The 18,856-nt window shown below is 37.2% G+C and overlaps 2 pseudogenes; both read left to right on the top strand.

Moving 5' to 3' along the window:
• Positions 1 to 1,174: 1,174 nt before the first annotated feature.
• On the top strand, positions 1,175 to 8,970 carry LOC148851888 (putative wall-associated receptor kinase-like 16 pseudogene; annotated as a pseudogene).
• Positions 8,971 to 16,012: 7,042 nt separating this feature from the next.
• LOC148851889 (putative wall-associated receptor kinase-like 16 pseudogene) lies at positions 16,013 to 16,813 on the top strand (annotated as a pseudogene).
• Positions 16,814 to 18,856: the final 2,043 nt, after the last annotated feature.

Below are 18,856 nucleotides of genomic sequence, written 5' to 3' on the forward strand. Positions count from 1 at the left end.
CGGAATGGATCCCAACTACCCGGGCCTAGGATTTCAGAGTCATTTCATGAGATGCACGGCAGCTCAACTATATAAGAGCTTTAACCCCAAAGAACAAGGTTCGCGTGATTGTTTGCTTACTAGCTGGGCTAACCACCCAGGGTTCTCTAAGCTTTACTTTCTTGTATATATATATATATATATATATAATATTACTTTAATAAATTCGTTTCATTTACTAATTTGATAATCCAATGCATTTGCACCATTAATATTCTAAATCCAATGGACAAGATTAATCTTTTCAAATCTTATAAATAAAATTTGGATATAAGTATATATATATATATATAATATTACTTTAATAAATTCGTTTCATTTACTAATTTGATAATCCAATGCATTTGCACCATTAATATTCTAAATCCAATGGACAAGATTAATCTTTTCAAATCTTATAAATAAAATTTGGATATAAGTACATTTGACCTTCCAATCGATTTTTGAACACCTATTGTTAAGAGGTTATACATGTTGGTATCACATAACAGTTGTATTGGTTATCATCTCATCGTGTGTAATGGGACAAATATCTTTTTTCCCTAAAAGAGAGAGACAAGAGGGTAAAAAGTGCCACATAAATTATTCCAACCTATATTCGAAAGAAAAAAAAAATAGCTTTTCAGAATTGAATTGTGCATAATGTATCATATATAACCAGGCTTACAAGATCTTGAGCCTATTGTTTTCTTGGTTGACTTCGGGTTCAAAAACTAATCTAGCACATCATAAGATTCAAACTCAATTACCATCAAACTTGATTAAAGCTAGCTAGATTTGATCACACCCCTATTAATGATCCCTTGCACAAATTTTGGTCATCACAAGCTATCTTGAATTTCATGATCCCTTGGATCAACTTCAAACACTTGTTACTATATATGTTCACGATCCCAATCAGGCGAAGGCAAGAACAGATCTCAAGTCTTGGCTAGAACCAGCTACAACTGAACCAATAGAGTTTATGTGAAGTTATGGATTATTGCAATACATGTGAATTTATAGATTGTAGCTTGGTTGTAGAAGTGGAGGGAGGTGGACTACTCAAAGTTGTTGGGTAGGGCAGCCCAACCCTAAAGTCCGACGATTAGCCGGAGGGAGGTTTCTTTTCATCTTCCCCTTCAAGTTTGAGGCCATGAGGATTTTGAAGGAAAGCCCATTTCGGGTGAATGGTTTTAGAAGTTATTGTTTCCTGAAGCGATGGTCTACAGGGGCGGAGAAGGTAGAGCAATTTAATAGTTTTCAGCAATGGAGCAATTTAATACTTCTACTTAATTTGATGCGAGGCTTCAAGCTGCTAGTGGCAGTGGAATGTGTCTCTGAGTCAGAAGGTGAAAGTGTTGTTTTTGGTATGAATGCAAGCATCCCGGGTCTTGCTGTTTTTGGAAACCAACCACCTTTGTCCTAATGCGATATTATGGACATTTAACTAATTCATCGCATCGATCAATTGTATGTGTGTGTGCCCATTCTGTTTTTAGTGATCGCAATGTATCCTTCTTTGATCAGTCTTGGATCAGACATGAGGGGAGAGACAACAATCTTTTGGTTTTTTTTTTTTTTAATTTGGAACCTTTCACTGGTATTAACAATCAAATTATTAGCCCCCAACAGAGAAACTTCACCTTAGGTGTGACGGGACCAAACCAAAGAGCTTTGACGGGAAAGGGATTAACACTAATAAAGTTGTGCAAGGTCTTAAAAAGGAGCCAAAAAAGTAGTTTCCACTCATGCATCTAGTAAATCGCCATTTAGATTCTTCTTGAATCTGAGTTCTCTTCATCCCTGAGGCAAAGCCCACTTTCAAATCTTGCATTAGGGTTACACGTTCCACTTCAAGTGAGAAAAGTGAGTCCCCAATCCCTGTCACCTATTGTTCATGAGAATATTTTTTTCTTGGAAAAAGGTAAAGTAATTTTATTCAAGAAAGAGAAATTACAGCAACTCCCAGACCAAAAGAAAGGTCTAGAAGCAAATCAAGTTATAGACTCCACCAAAACTGAGAATTAAAAAGATGAGGCAAATGCAGGTGCTTAAAGTCCTGAGTAACAGACACCCAAGACATCATCTTACCCACACCTCTCTGTACTAGCTCTTTTGGACTTTTATTGGTCCTGACTCCTGAGAATATCAAGAGAATCTAACATGTACTCTCCATTACTTTACCGGGGAATCTAGAATGTTGTCTTCTAGAATGAACATCTCATTTCAGATGGATTCCAATATTAGCAAACTCCCTTGCAGAGACTCATTGTCTTTAAGAGATTTTAATCTGGGACAATATTTCTTTCTTGTGTATTTTATTTTCTTATTAAGATCCTATTATTTTAGTCTTAGAATCACTTTGAATCTGTTAAAATCTCTTGAATTTCTTTATGAAAAATTGCATACCAAGTATAGGTGTCAATTAAGAAAGGAAGAGGAGAGAAGGAAGCAAGAAATGTTGAAAAGGGTTATCTGTTTTATTTATAAAAAAAGGTAAGGTTGAGTCTGGCATTGCAAATAGATAACACGGACAGGACTACTAGGTGCTGACTCTAAGAAGATGGTTATAACTATTTCATGCCCCAAAATCTGCCTAAAAGAATGTAGGAATGCCATATCTTTTGGAAATCCAGTGTCATCTGGTGTAGGTGGAATGTGCAGAGATGAGTGGGAAAATGCTACTGTTAGATCTATAATTCCTGTTTTCTATTATTAATAAATTGATTTTTTTTGTTGCTGATAAAATAATGCTGCTCTAAAGTTATTTCAGAGTGGTCATTAGCCGGATAATGTCAAAGAGTTGATTGTCCATGGGAACTTCTAAACTGCATATGAGAAGCAAAGTGATTTGTGACCAGGTCAAATGTCTCAGTCAGATGGACTATGACCTTGCTGAATCCCTTGCCAAGGAAGGAGCAGGAAGGAATGCATAGGGAGTGGGCCAGTGGGGGTATCCAGGTCCAGGGGCTCAGCCAATAGGGATGCAAAGTGATCAGGTCGAAATTGGATAGGGGTATATCCAATTTTGATTCGACAAGAAATTCATTGTATTTGAATCTGTTAAATACTCTAGTTGCCCTATTCAAATTTGATTCAATAAGGTTAATGGATATCCAGTTCGAATTTGATTCAATTCAAATTAAAGAGCAAGAAAAAACAATTTCAGCTACCCTGTTAATCCTTCAAAAATCTTCCAAGTCATCAAGTGAAAAAGGAAAAGCAGACTTACCTATTTTGCCTTAATGAGTTTTGCAAATAGCAGACAAGCGGCAATAGTTTAGGGCAGCCTAGCAACAACCTCAACTAGCAACTCAATAATAGACAGCAGTTGAAGATGCATTTCAGCATTTGCATCCCTAGAAATTAAAACTCATGATCATTCAAAGATGCATTCACCATTTACAGCCCTTGAAAATGTTGAAGAAAGGGATGGAGAAGGAACGCTGGTAACTCTGTAAATCTCTATGGCTTGAACTGCAAGACTATAAGAGATGAACACTGGTTAGCAGTGGCAGAAGAGTGTTGGCAATGGTGAAAATTGCTGGAGGGTCTCAGGTTTGATTGGTAGAACAGAGTTTAGAGATAAGGGGAATAGTTTTTAGGAAGGAAAATCAGACTATGGGAGATTAGGAAAGGAAAATGTTTTTTTTTTTTTCTGAGCAAAGAAAGGAAAATGGTTTAGGTTAAGAAAAACCTCTGGGTCTCAGCATTTGATTTTTCCCATGAAGATAATCAGTTAGAATGTTAGGGGGTTGGGGAGTCAAAGAAAAAGAAGGGTGGTTAAGGAAGTTTTTAGGAAAGAGAAGTCAAATGTTGTACTAATTCAAGAAACAAAGTTGGAAGAGGTGGATAGAAGATGGGTAAGAAGTGTGTTGTCAGCCAGAGGCTTAAGCTGGGCTTTTGCACAGTTGTGGGGAGCCTTAGGAGGCTTCCTAACAATTTGGAAGAATGAGAAGATAGAGTGCACTGATGAATTGATTGACAACTTTACGGTCACAGTGAAGTTTAGGAGGAAAGAGGGTGGGTTATAATAGGATTTAACTAATGTCTATGGTCCAAATTCATATAGGGAAAGGGAAGAGTTTTGGGAAGAACTAGCAGCCATAAAGGGTCTTTGGATTGGTCCTTGGTGTTTGGGGGGCGATTTTAATGTCATTAGATTTGTGAGTGAAACAACTAATCTTAGCCATAGGATCACCTCTAGCATGAAGAAATTCAACCTACTTGTGGAGTCCTTTGAGCTAAGAGAGCTCCCCATGCTACAAGCTAATTTCACTTGGTCCAACTTTCAAGAAAAACCCCTATGTTGTAAACTAGACAGATTCCTATTCTCTGTAGATTAGGAGACTGCTTGGAGGGGAATGGTAGTAAGGGCACTTCCTAGACCAACTTCGAATCATTGTGCAATTAGGCTTTCACAAGAGAAATTAGGAGAAGGACCTTGTTTGTTTTAGTTTGAGAACATGTGGCTACTTCATCCTGAATTTTTAAAGAAAGTACAATAGTGGTGGGAAGAAGGTCAAGTGGAATTCAGATGAAAATGATATAGATTCTAAAAGGATTGCTAAAAGGAGTGGAACAAGGAGGAGTTTGGAAGAATCAAAGAGAGAAAACAATGGATTGCTAAAAGGATTCAAGAAATTGATATCAATGTTTTAAAATGTGGAGGCGTGACGCGAGGCATTCCACTACCTAGAGGTATGAGGCGTAGTTCAGAACGCAAGAGGCATAAGCCTCCCGAACACAAGGAGGTGTAAGCCTCCTTAAGAGAATGGGAGATTAGGAGGAGGATGAAGAGGAAGGGGGGATCTCCTTTTTTATTTATTTTTAATAAAAATGTTTTATATTAAGAAGAATAAAGATGAATAACATTAGTTGAAAGGGGGGGGGGCTTGTCGAAGCAAAGGCATTCCAATACCTCCTCCCCCTTATCCCGTTTCACCTGCAAGTTTGTTTTCAACTCCACAGCCCTCCATGACTCTCATAATAGATTAGGATATCAATTCGAAATGAAAAGAAAAGTATTTAACTCCTTTAGAAACCTCAAACACCTTCCTAGTACCCTAGAAGCCCTTACCTTCAAAGATTCCCTTTTAAAATAGAAAATGGGTAGCAATAACCAAACATTTTTTTCCTATAAAATACATTCCACCAATGCCCAAAATCATCAGCATAGATGTTTGTTGGTGGATGGCCAACGATCAATGCCCATTGGTACAAGTTTCAATGGTAATCCACCAATAAACATTTATGGTGGTAATTTTGTAGACCTAGCAGGTTGGCGATTTATGACCATTGGCATAGAGTTTTTTTAAAGAAGGAAAATGAGCAAGATGGGACATGAGTATTTTTTATTTTGCAGTCAATTACCTTAATTTTTGTCTCTAAAAAAAAATAAAACCCACGGCAAGAATTTTAAACCAAATGCTCTATTATTATTCATTCTTGCCCAAAACGGACAAGAATTAAAAAATATGAAACCTACAGCGGTTAAGCAAACATGGCCTTAGATTCTTGTACTCTTCACTTTTCCACCCTGGACTTTCAGTCCTGAATCTCTGTTGGTGTCTTGTTGCCTTACCCAACCCTCAAGGCACGCCTATTTTAGCTTTTGAAACTTGTCACACTGAAATATATATATATATATATATATATATATATATATATATATATATTTTTTTTTTTTTTTTATATTCACACAATGGTACAAAGAGACGCTTTCAAGCATTGCTGAACGCTACATAAACTTCCAAGAGACTTATCTAACTGTAGCCTGCTGGCACTCTTCCAATCTTGTACGCATTCACATCTTCTTCCACTTCCAGCTCGCTATTGCACTCCGGTTGCTCTTGACCAAGAACTTTTACAAACGGTTGAGATTCACCTTCTTTTTCTGCTTCCAAGAACAATCAGATTTCCTTCCCACTACTTTCTAGTTTCTACCCACACTCTATCCACTATGAATTGTAGCCACACATCGCCATCTTGAATTGTGAATGTGGGTAAAAAAAATGGGTAAGAAATCTAGGATTCCTTTCTTGCAGTCTCTTAGCCAATCAAAAAGAAGGGACCTAGTGAGCTTACTTATTTGAATATTCTTTCTCTACTCTTATCTACTAATCTTGTTGTAGTAGGGTCTACCAGAGGTCCAACCACCCTCATATCAGGATACGAAGAGCCCCCCTTCTCTCCCACCCTCAAACCCCTAGAAGAGCCAAGTCTTCAGGCCCACCCGAGCCAGCCCTAAGTAAATTCCTCTTTGTCCAACACCCAAGACTCTTTCTACTGTATATGACTTTTTTAACAAGACTCAGGTATGTATCAACCTCTCTAAATTTTGGTGCAACCTATCCTGGGCATTTAATCTAGTAGGCCCCAATATTTCTTTTAATCTGTCCCAAATTTTGGTGCAACCAACCAAGCTCAAGCTTGAACCTTATATTGTCTTGGCAAGTCGAGCTCGAATAGTTAGCTATTCAGTTCAGCTTGGCTCAAATCCACCTCTACTCCCAAATACCCATAATCCTTTGTAAAATATCCATAAATTATATTTTTTTATATGATTGTTTCAGGGTGGGGAAAATTTGAGGATTTCCCATCCCCAATGGGGAATGGGTGCCTCACCCCAAACCCGCCCCACCACTGGGGTCAAGGCAGGGATGGAGTAGTGTCTTGACTTATGGGGGCAAGGTACAATGAAAGGTGCCCCATCCCATGCATCGCACAAGCCCCCGCTAGTATGTTTTTAAAGGGGTCAATCTTATTTTCTACATATTTTACATACTAGTAAATGTGTATGTGCATTTGCACGTGGCAGTATCTTTAAGACAACTATTTATAATTCATGGACAGTTTCTAAACAGTTATAACTTATAAGTGGGTAGTTTCTGAACAGTTATGAGCGGGTAGTTTCTGATGTGAGAGTAAAAGCCATATATGCCCTCTTTATGCCAGTTGTGTGCTTAGACAAAAAGGGTAGAAAACATCCAAGAATATTCTAGAAAAAGGGGAATTCGCTCATTATAGGTAGTATAGATTTTCATCCATGTTTGTATTTTTATTATTTGATTGTGATGTCATAGGTTCAACTATTTGATCTGTTGGAAAAATAAAATGACTTGTTGACTTACCACTTTGGAGGGAAAATGTTTCTATTTTGAAATTGTTTGTTTTTTAATTGAAACACATGGTTAGGGGTATCAATGGGACCAGATTTGGTTTTGACCCAGTCCGAATCAAAATCAATTTGAATGACAATCCAATAAGGCATATTGAATTGGACCAGTGCTGACTTAATGGTCGAAAGTGTTTATTGGATTGGATTGGATCTAGTCCATCTGTAATGGATTTATATTGAATTTGGTCAAATTGAACCAGCAATATCTAGTCCACTGACAGAAGATATATAATTGGAGTACGGGTGTCAAAGGACCAAATTTGGGTTTGGGTTAGACCCAATCTAAAATACACCCAGTTTAAACAAATTCAACAGTCCAAACATTGAATTGGGCCAGTCCATAACGATCCAAAGTATTCATCAGATTGGATTAGACTGATCCATTTGTAATAGATTCATAGTGGACCAAATTGGATTGGATCAATATGCGGCCCTACACATGGCCAATCAATAGGCCCCTCTTTGTTGGTCTAGATTGTCATTTAAAAAAGCTCCACGCTTGACCTGAATTCCTATACATAAATTAAATAATATTATAATTTTTACTTATCTATAAATTGGTTTGTTTATATGCAGTTGGAGGATCCTGCGTGTTGTTGTTCGTTATCATTGGTGTTACATGGAGCTGCTGGGTTTTTCAAAAACGTAAACTCAAACAGAAATTCTTCCAAGAAAATGGAGGTGTATTTTTAAATCAATTACTTGCTTTGCATCGAGACGATAGAGAGAGAAAGTTAAGGATATTTACTTCAGAGGAACTTATGAAAGCAACTAACAATTACAATGAGAGCCGAATCGTTGGTAAAGGAGGTTATGGCACGGTTTACAAAGGGACATTACCAGACGGGAGAGATATTGCCATTAAAATATCCAAAGAGACAAACAAGATCCAAGTTAAAGAATTCATAAATGAGATTGTCATTCTTGCTCGTCTCAATCACGAAAATGTGGTGAAGCTATTAGGCTGTTGTTTAGAAACCCCAGTTCCAATTTTAGTTTATGAGTTTATTACAAGGGGGACCTTGTTTCACCGAATCCATGGCGATGGGAGACAAAAGTTTGTGCTCTCATGGGAGGATCGATTAAGAATAGCGGCAGAAACTGCAGGAGCACTTGCATATCTGCATTCAGCAGGTGATCCGCCAATCATTCATGGAGATGTCAAGTCTATGAACATACTCTTAGATGATAAATTCACTGCAAAAGTATCAGATTTTGGTGCTTCAAGATTGGTCCCCCTGAATCAAATGCAGTTATCTACGCTTGTACAAGGAACTTTTGGGTACATAGATCCAGAATATATGCAAACAAGGCAGTTAACTGACAAGAGTGATGTTTATAGCTTTGGTGCAGTTCTTGTGGAGCTATTAACAGGAAAGAAGATTTATTCTGATGACAAGCCTGAAGAACGAAAAAATATGGCGAAGTATTTTGTTTTGTCAATGAAACAAAACCGTCTCTTTGATGTCCTAGAGGATGAAGTGATGCATGGAGGAAATCATACACAACTTCAAGGAGTTGTTGATCTTGCAGAACAATGCCTACGATTGAACGGGGAAGAGAGACCAACAATGAAAGAAGTTGCTGTGGAGTTAGACTACTTACGAGGACGTGGAGTTGGTAAGCACTCATGGGTGAAAGAGAACTATGATGAAGAATCTGTGCATTTGTTGGTTGAATCTTCTTTGGACTCTCAAATTGAAAGTTCTACTAGGGGAGTTGATAGCTTAAAGAATCAAGTTATATTATCCCTAGATGGTGCGAGATAATTTGCTATAGTAGTTTGGATCTACTACACCATCGTTTTCCTCAATTTTCTCCTATACTTCCATTCAATCTGATATATATAGGTGTCTCCTTACACGTGTGTAAATATTCATTCATGTGAAACACACATGTCATGACACATGATCTGCAACACAGTAAATGGAAGCATATATAGAAGAATAGTGTATGAAAAAGGTGAGTGCAGGAGAAGTGTAATGTTAGTGTTGTGTTTTTCCTTATTGTTATCTTCTTATGTTGTTCTTCTTTTCAGTTCAGTGTCAGTGTTAGTGTTAGTGTTAGGAAATAAAGTAAGCGCAGGAGAAGAGTAGTGTGTTAGTGTTGTGTTTTCCCTTATTGTTATCTTTGTCATTCTTCTTTTCAGTTCACTGTCAGTGTTAGTGTTAGTGTTGTGTTTTTCCTTATTGTTATCTTTTTATGTTGTTCTTCTTTTTAGTTCTTGTTTAGTTTTATGTCATTAGTGATCACTTTTTATGTCCAACCATATTGTGTTTCCAACAATAAATATATCTCAATTTTTAATATTGGTGATTATTTAAAGGAATGTTTTAAGAAGCAATCTTGAAATTCAACAACTTTTCCCAGTAGGCTCAGTTTGGAAGGAGTATAAACACAAATATAGGTATGTTTGGAAGGAGTACGAATACAAATAATGATCCCTTGCACAATTACCATCAAACTTGATTAAAGCTAGCTAGATTTGATCACACCCCTATTAATGATCCCTTGCACAAATTTTGGTCATCACAAGCTATCTTGAATTTCATGATCCCTTGGATCAACTTCAAACACTTGTTACTATATATGTTCACGATCCCAATCAGGCGAAGGCAAGAACAGATCTCAAGTCTTGGCTAGAACCAGCTACAACTGAACCAATAGAGTTTATGTGAAGTTATGGATTATTGCAATACATGTGAATTTATAGATTGTAGCTTGGTTGTAGAAGTGGAGGGAGGTGGACTACTCAAAGTTGTTGGGTAGGGCAGCCCAACCCTAAAGTCCGACGATTAGCCGGAGGGAGGTTTCTTTTCATCTTCCCCTTCAAGTTTGAGGCCATGAGGATTTTGAAGGAAAGCCCATTTCGGGTGAATGGTTTTAGAAGTTATTGTTTCCTGAAGCGATGGTCTACAGGGGCGGAGAAGGTAGAGCAATTTAATAGTTTTCAGCAATGGAGCAATTTAATACTTCTACTTAATTTGATGCGAGGCTTCAAGCTGCTAGTGGCAGTGGAATGTGTCTCTGAGTCAGAAGGTGAAAGTGTTGTTTTTGGTATGAATGCAAGCATCCCGGGTCTTGCTGTTTTTGGAAACCAACCACCTTTGTCCTAATGCGATATTATGGACATTTAACTAATTCATCGCATCGATCAATTGTATGTGTGTGTGCCCATTCTGTTTTTAGTGATCGCAATGTATCCTTCTTTGATCAGTCTTGGATCAGACATGAGGGGAGAGACAACAATCTTTTGGTTTTTTTTTTTTTTAATTTGGAACCTTTCACTGGTATTAACAATCAAATTATTAGCCCCCAACAGAGAAACTTCACCTTAGGTGTGACGGGACCAAACCAAAGAGCTTTGACGGGAAAGGGATTAACACTAATAAAGTTGTGCAAGGTCTTAAAAAGGAGCCAAAAAAGTAGTTTCCACTCATGCATCTAGTAAATCGCCATTTAGATTCTTCTTGAATCTGAGTTCTCTTCATCCCTGAGGCAAAGCCCACTTTCAAATCTTGCATTAGGGTTACACGTTCCACTTCAAGTGAGAAAAGTGAGTCCCCAATCCCTGTCACCTATTGTTCATGAGAATATTTTTTTCTTGGAAAAAGGTAAAGTAATTTTATTCAAGAAAGAGAAATTACAGCAACTCCCAGACCAAAAGAAAGGTCTAGAAGCAAATCAAGTTATAGACTCCACCAAAACTGAGAATTAAAAAGATGAGGCAAATGCAGGTGCTTAAAGTCCTGAGTAACAGACACCCAAGACATCATCTTACCCACACCTCTCTGTACTAGCTCTTTTGGACTTTTATTGGTCCTGACTCCTGAGAATATCAAGAGAATCTAACATGTACTCTCCATTACTTTACCGGGGAATCTAGAATGTTGTCTTCTAGAATGAACATCTCATTTCAGATGGATTCCAATATTAGCAAACTCCCTTGCAGAGACTCATTGTCTTTAAGAGATTTTAATCTGGGACAATATTTCTTTCTTGTGTATTTTATTTTCTTATTAAGATCCTATTATTTTAGTCTTAGAATCACTTTGAATCTGTTAAAATCTCTTGAATTTCTTTATGAAAAATTGCATACCAAGTATAGGTGTCAATTAAGAAAGGAAGAGGAGAGAAGGAAGCAAGAAATGTTGAAAAGGGTTATCTGTTTTATTTATAAAAAAAGGTAAGGTTGAGTCTGGCATTGCAAATAGATAACACGGACAGGACTACTAGGTGCTGACTCTAAGAAGATGGTTATAACTATTTCATGCCCCAAAATCTGCCTAAAAGAATGTAGGAATGCCATATCTTTTGGAAATCCAGTGTCATCTGGCGTAGGTGGAATGTGCAGAGATGAGTGGGAAAATGCTACTGTTAGATCTATAATTCCTGTTTTCTATTATTAATAAATTGATTTTTTTTGTTGCTGATAAAATAATGCTGCTCTAAAGTTATTTCAGAGTGGTCATTAGCCGGATAATGTCAAAGAGTTGATTGTCCATGGGCACTTCTAAACTGCATATGAGAAGCAAAGTGATTTGTGACCAGGTCAAATGTCTCAATCAGATGGACTATGACCTTGCTGAATCCCTTGCCAAGGAAGGAGCAGGAAGGAATGCATTGGGAGTGGGCCTGTGGGGGGATCCAGGTCCAGGGGCTCAGCCAATAGGGATGCAAAGTGATCAGGTTGAAATTGGATAGGGGTATATCCAATTTTGATTCGACAAGAAATTCATTGTATTTGAATCTGTTAAATACTCTAGTTGCCCTATTCAAATTTGATTCAATAAGGTTAATGGATATCCAGTTCGAATTTGATTCAATTCAAATTAAAGAGCAAGAAAAAACAATTTCAGCTACCCTGTTAATCCTTCAAAAATCTTCCAAGTCATCAAGTGAAAAAGGAAAAGCAGACTTACCTATTTTGCCTTAATGAGTTTTGCAAATAGCAGACAAGCGGCAATAGTTTAGGGCAGCCTAGCAACAACCTCAACTAGCAACTCAATAATAGACAACAGTTGAAGATGCATTTCAGCATTTGCATCCCTAGAAATTAAAACTCATGATCATTCAAAGATGCATTCACCATTTACAGCCCTTGAAAATGTTGAAGAAAGGGATGGAGAATGAACGCTGGTAACTCTGTCAATCTCTATGGCTTGAATTGCAAGACTATATGAGATGAACACTGGTTAGCAGTGGCAGAAGAGTGTTGGCAATGGTGAAAATTGCTGGAGGGTCTCAGGTTTGATTGGTAGAACAGAGTTTAGAGATAAGGGAAATAGTTTTTAGGAAGGAAAATCAGATTATGGGAGATTAGGAAAGGAAAATGTTTTTTTTTTTTTTGAGCAAAGAAAGGAAAATGATTTAGGTTAAGAAAAACCTGAGGGTCTCAGCATTTGATTTTTTTTTTGAGCAAAGAAAGGAAAATGGTTGGGGAGTTATATGTGTATGGGGGACGGGATAACCCCGTTGAAGCCAAAAATGTTTGTTCTTAAGTGAGCAAGTTGACTTGACTTTTTTTCTTTTTAATTTCTGCCCACAGATTCAACTTGGATGGGGCCACCTGAGTTGACCCGGCCCAATCCAATATAATGTATGGATTGGGCTTGAGCTTGAGTTGTCGGTCGGAATGGGCTTGGAACAGAAATTTTAGTTGTATTGCATAAATTTTAGTTGGGCTTTTTTTATGATTATAAATTATAATTGATTATTAAAATTTTCAGTTTATAACTTTTAAAAAAAAATTAGTTAAAATTAGTTATTAGATTTTGTTCACCGAATGAACTTCCAAAGATACATGCCTTTCTCTGAGTTCTAGTTAAACCCAACAAGAAACTTCTATTTGGCAAGTTTGTTTGTAGTTGAGAATAATCCCCCATCCAAATCCACTCGTCATCCCTGAAGATAACATAAAAATTCTGTGGTTAATGTCAATCAAATACAATTCCCATTCAAGGTTGGAATGGGCTGACAGTGTGGATTACACATTCAAACCAATATTTTCAATCTAATGTTGAATTATCTGGTTGGACCAGTTGATTTGTCAGCCAGCTAATTGATTTTCAAGTCTCCAATATGAATCTGGATTTCCTCCTCACATAATGGCCTTCACACCCACCTCGGTAAACATATTTCTGTGATTTTGTTTTCTTTTTTTATATTTAGTTCTCCATGCACCATTAATAGCCCTCCCTTTTCCCTAAATCAGTTGTTGCGAGAATCGATTAATTCCATATCACTACTGAAACGAATCAACTAACATACCAATGAATCACCTCTTATTGGTAAAATAAAAATTTTATTTAAAGAAAGATAACAAGGAAGGGGAAAAGGATAGCACAAGCAAGGGAATTTGGATCTATTGACCATAACACATTGCTGGCCATGCTCATCCAGCCACGCATATAGAACACCAGTTGTTATGCGCAGCTGGATGAGCTTGATCAACAATGTGTTGTGGTCAGCAGATCTGAACTCCAATAACACTACGCTAGGTATAGAGAGCACCACTTCACCTACCAAACCCCTACACACCAAAAAATGTCAAAAAAGAAGCAAACAACTAATTAAACAAAAACAAGCTCCCAGGACCAATACAAGCCAAACTAGCGACATCCCAAACCGCAATAACAACTACAAGACCTTGCCACCTATACCCCTTCCTCTTGCACTCTTAGCACCCTGATTTCATTTTCTTAATTAAAACATCTACATAAACGTCCAAGAGACTTATCTAACTGTAGCCTGCTGGCACTCTTCCAATCTTGTACGCATTCACATCTTCTTCCACTTCCAGCTCGCTATTGCACTCCGGTTGCTCTTCCCCCACTCTAAAGTCTTAACCAAGAACTTTTCCAAACGGTTGAGATTCACCTTCTTTTTCTGCTTCCAAGAACAATCAGATTTTCTTCCCACTACTTTCTAGTTGCTACCCACACTCTATCCACTATGAATTGTAGCCACACATCGCCATCTTGAATTGTAAATGTGGGTAAAAAAACTGGGTAATTGGCCAATCAAAAAGGACCTAGTGAGTTTACTTACCTAAATATTCTTTCTCTACTCTTATCTACTAAACTTGTTGTAGTAGGGTCTACCAGAGGTCCAACCACCCTCATATCAGGATACGAAGAGCCCCCCTTCTCTCCCACCCTCAAACCCCTAGAAGAGCCGTGCATTATGATAGAAATTCCCAATTCTCTGGCAAATACAGCCCTTTTGATCATTTCTTCACATGTACCTGCAGTAGCATTCAAGTAATGTCCTTTGATTTCGCCTATTTCGGCTTGTGCTTTGTAAATTGCTTCGGCACAAAATAAGAAACGGTCTCTCCAACGCAAAGTCTTCAGGCCCACCTGAGCCAGCCCTAAGTAAATTCCTCTTTGTCCAACACCCAAGACTCTTTTTACAGTATATGACTTTCTTAACGTGCAACCTAACCTAGGCCTTAAATCTCGCAGACCCCAATTTTTCTTTGAATCTGTCCCAAATTTTGGTGTAATCTAACTGAGCTCAAGCCTCATACCGTCTTGACAAGCCGAGATCGAATAGCTAGTTATTCAGTTCAGTTTGGCTCGATTCTACCCCTACCCTCAAATACCCATAATCCTTTATAAAATATCCATAAATTAGATATTTTGGATGGTTGTTTCAGGATGAGGAAAATTTGGCGATTTCCCATCCCCAATGGGGAATGAGTGCCTCACCCCAAACCTGCCCCACCACTGGGGTCGGAGCAGGGATGGAGGAGAGTGTCTTGACTTGCTGGGGCAAAGGACAAAGAGGAGTGTCCCATCCCATGCATTGCACACCCCCCACTAGTATATTTTTAAAGATGTTAATCTATTTTCTACACATTAACGTATTTTAATCCATGTTTATATTTTTATTATTTGATTGGGATGTCATAGGTTCGACTATTTTATCTGTTGGAAAAATAATTTGACTTATTGATTCACCACTTTGGAGGAAAAATGTTTCTATTTTGAAATAGTCTGTTTTTTAATTGAAACGCATGGTTAGGGGTGCCAATGGGACCAGGTTTGGTTTCGACCCAGTTCGAATCAAAATCAATTTAAATGACAGCCCAATAAGACATATTGAATTGGACCAGTCCTGACTTAATGGTCCAAAGTGTTTATTGGATTGGATCTGGTCCATTTGTAATGGATTTATATTGAATTTGGTCAGACTGAACAAGCAATATCTGGTCCACTGACTGAATATACATAACTGGAGTACAGGTGTCAAAGGACCAAATTTGGGTTAGACCCAATCTAAAATACACCTAGTTTAAACAGATTCAGCAGTCCAAACATTGAATTGGGCCAGTCCAGAATGACCCAAAGTAATCATCATATTGGATTAGACCTGATCCATTTGTAATGGATTCATAGCGGACCAAATTGGATTGGATCAATATGCAGTCCACGCTTGACCTGATCAGTATATATGCCTAAGTCCTATACATAATTAAATAATATTATAATTTTACTTATCTGTAAATTGGTTTGTTTATATGCAGCTGGAGGATCCTGCGTGTTGTTGTTCCTTATCATTGGTGTTGGATGGAGCTGCTGGGAACGTAAACTCAAACAGAAATTCTTCCAAGAAAATGGAGGTGTATTTTTAAAACAATTACTTGCTTTGCATGGCGACGATAGTGAGAGAAAGTTAAAGATATTTACTTCAGAGGAACTTAGAAAAGCAACTAACAATTACAATGAGAGCTGAATCGTTGGTAAAGGAGCTTATGGCACGGTTTACAAAGGGACGTTACCAGACGAGAGAGATATTGCCATTAAAATGTCAAAAGAAACAAACAAGATCCAAATTAAAGAATTCATAAATGAGATTGTCATTCTTGCTCGTCTCAATCACGAAAATGTGGTGAAGCTATTAGGCTGTTGTTTAGAAACCCCAGTTCCAATTTTAGTTTATGAGTTTATTACAAGGGGGACCTTGTTTCATCGAATCCATGGAGATGGGAGACAAAAGTTTGTGTTTTCATGGGAGCATCGATTAAGAATAGCAGCAGAAACTGTAGGAGCACTTGCATATCTGCATTCAGTAGGTGATCCACCAATCATTCATGGAGATGTCAAGTCTACGAACATACTCTTAGATGATAAATTCACTGCAAAAGTATCAGATTTTGGTGCTTCAAGATTCGTTCCCCTGAATCAAATGCAGTTATCTACGCTTGTACAAGGAACTTTTGGTTACATAGATCCAGAATATATGCAAACAAGGCAGTTAACTGACAAGAGTGATGTTTATAGCTTTGGTGCAGTCCTTGTGGAGCTATTAACAGGAAAGAAGATTTATTCTGATGGCAGGCTTGAAGAACAGAAAAATATAGCAAAGTATTTTGTTTCATCAATGAAACAGAACCGTCTCTTTGATATCCTAGATGATGAAGTGATGCATGGAGAAAATCGTACGCAGCTTCAAGGAGTTGCGGAGATTGCAGAACAATGCCTACGATTGAGCGGGGAAGAGAGACCAACAATGAGAGAAGTTGCTGTGGAGTTAGACTACTTACGAGGACGTGGAGTTGGTAAGCACTCATGGGTGAAAGAGAACTATGATGAAGAATCTGTGTAGTTGTTGGTTGAATCTTCTTTGGACTCTCAAATTGAAAGCTCTACCATGGGAATCGACAGCTCAAAGAATCAAGTTATATTACCCCTAGATGGTGGGAGATAATTTGCTATAGTAGTTTGGATCTATTGCACCACCATTTTCCTCAATTTTCTCTTAAACTTCCATTCAATCTGATATATATAGGTGTCTCCTTACACATGTGTGAATATTCATTCATGTGAAACACACATTTGATGACACATCTGCAACACAGTAAATGGAAGCATAGAAGAGTAGTGTATGAAAAAGGTGAGTGCAGGAGAAGTGTAGTGTTAGTGTTGTGTTTTTTTCTTATTGTTATCTTCTCATGTTGTTGTTCTTCTTTTCAGTTCGGTGCCAGTGTTTGTTTTAGTGTTAATGTTAGTGTTAGTGTTAGGAAATAAATTAAGCGCAAGAGAAGTGTAGTGTGTTAGTGTTATGTTTTTCTTTATTGTTATTTTCGTTGTTCTTTTCAGTTCAATGTCAGTGTCAGTGTTAGTGTTGTATTTTTCCTAATTGTTATCTTTTTATATTGTTCTTCATTTCAGTTCTTGTTTAGTTTTTGTCACTAATGATCATTTTGTATGTCCAACTATATTGTGTTGGGCCTTTACAAATTTGATAATCCAATGCATTTGCTGATTTGATATATTGTGTTTTTATGTTATATATATATATATATATATATATATATATATATACTTTAACAATTTTGTTTCATTTACTAATTTGTTAATCCAATGCATTTGCACCATTAATATTTTAAATCCAATGGACAAGATTAATCTTTTCAAATCTTATAAATAAAATTTGGATATAGTATATTTGACCTTCCAATCGATTTTTGAACACCTATTGTTAGGCCTTTTACAATGAGATTGATGTGTGATTAAGAGGTTATACATGTTGGTCTCACATAACAGTTGTATTGGTTATCATCTCATTTTGTGTAATGGGACAAATATCTTTTTTCCCTAAAAGTGAGAGATCAAGAGGGTAAAAAATGCCCCATAAATTATTCCAACCTATATTCAAAAGAAAAATAGCTTTTCAGAATTCAATTGTGCATAATGTATCATATATAGTCAGGCTTACAAGATCTTGAGCCTACTATTTTCTTCGTTTACTTTGAGCTCAAAAACTAATCAAACACATAATAAGATTCAAACTCAATTACAACCAAACTTGATTAAAGATAGCTATGATCCCTTGTGCAAATTTTGGTCATCACAAGCTATCTTGAATTTCATGATCCCTTGGATCAACTTCAAATACTTGTTACTATATATGTTCATGATCCCAATCAAGTGAAGGCAAGAACAAATCTCAAGTCTTGTCTAGAATCAGCTACAACTGAGCCAATAGAGTTTATGTGAAGTTATGGATTATTACGATACATGTGAATTTATAGATTGTAGCTTGGTTGTTGAATTTATGGATTATTGCAATACATGTAGATTGGCTAGAACCAGCTACAACTGAGCCAATAGGGAAGCCCAGTCCAGCCCAGCTCTGTTGAGAATAGGCAAGGGTTCATCTGATCACGTTTTAACAATTGATAGAATTTTTCCTTTTCACCTTTTGCCTGTAAAATGCTCTGCCACTCCACATGTACATTCAGGGACTATATAAAGAATGTAGAGCACAACAAACAAGCATAATCATGTACAAGAAAAAGCTGAATAATAATATTCAAATAAAAGAGAAGCAAATACACTATAACTAAAAATAATTATGCATATCACTAATAATAAACACACGAAGATACAAACATAATAAACACATAATATATCACTTAAACCATACACGTACTCGACTTCACTTAGAATTACACACAATACTCATAGGGGTGAGCCCCTATTTATAAATGAGCTAATCTTTTTACATTAAATACAAAAATATAGCAAAAATATTCCAGTGGAGGGAGGCACGTCCCGAAATGGCCCATAAGCTGGCACGTCAAAGCCTGCACTTTGCGTAGGCCGCAAGAAGGTCATGTCGTGCCAATCTAACATGGCCCGTTTT

Source organism: Nelumbo lutea, chromosome 5 (genome assembly GCF_056320005.1).
Source record: "Nelumbo lutea isolate HS-2025 chromosome 5, American lotus-T2T, whole genome shotgun sequence".
Classification (NCBI taxonomy): domain Eukaryota; kingdom Viridiplantae; phylum Streptophyta; class Magnoliopsida; order Proteales; family Nelumbonaceae; genus Nelumbo; species Nelumbo lutea.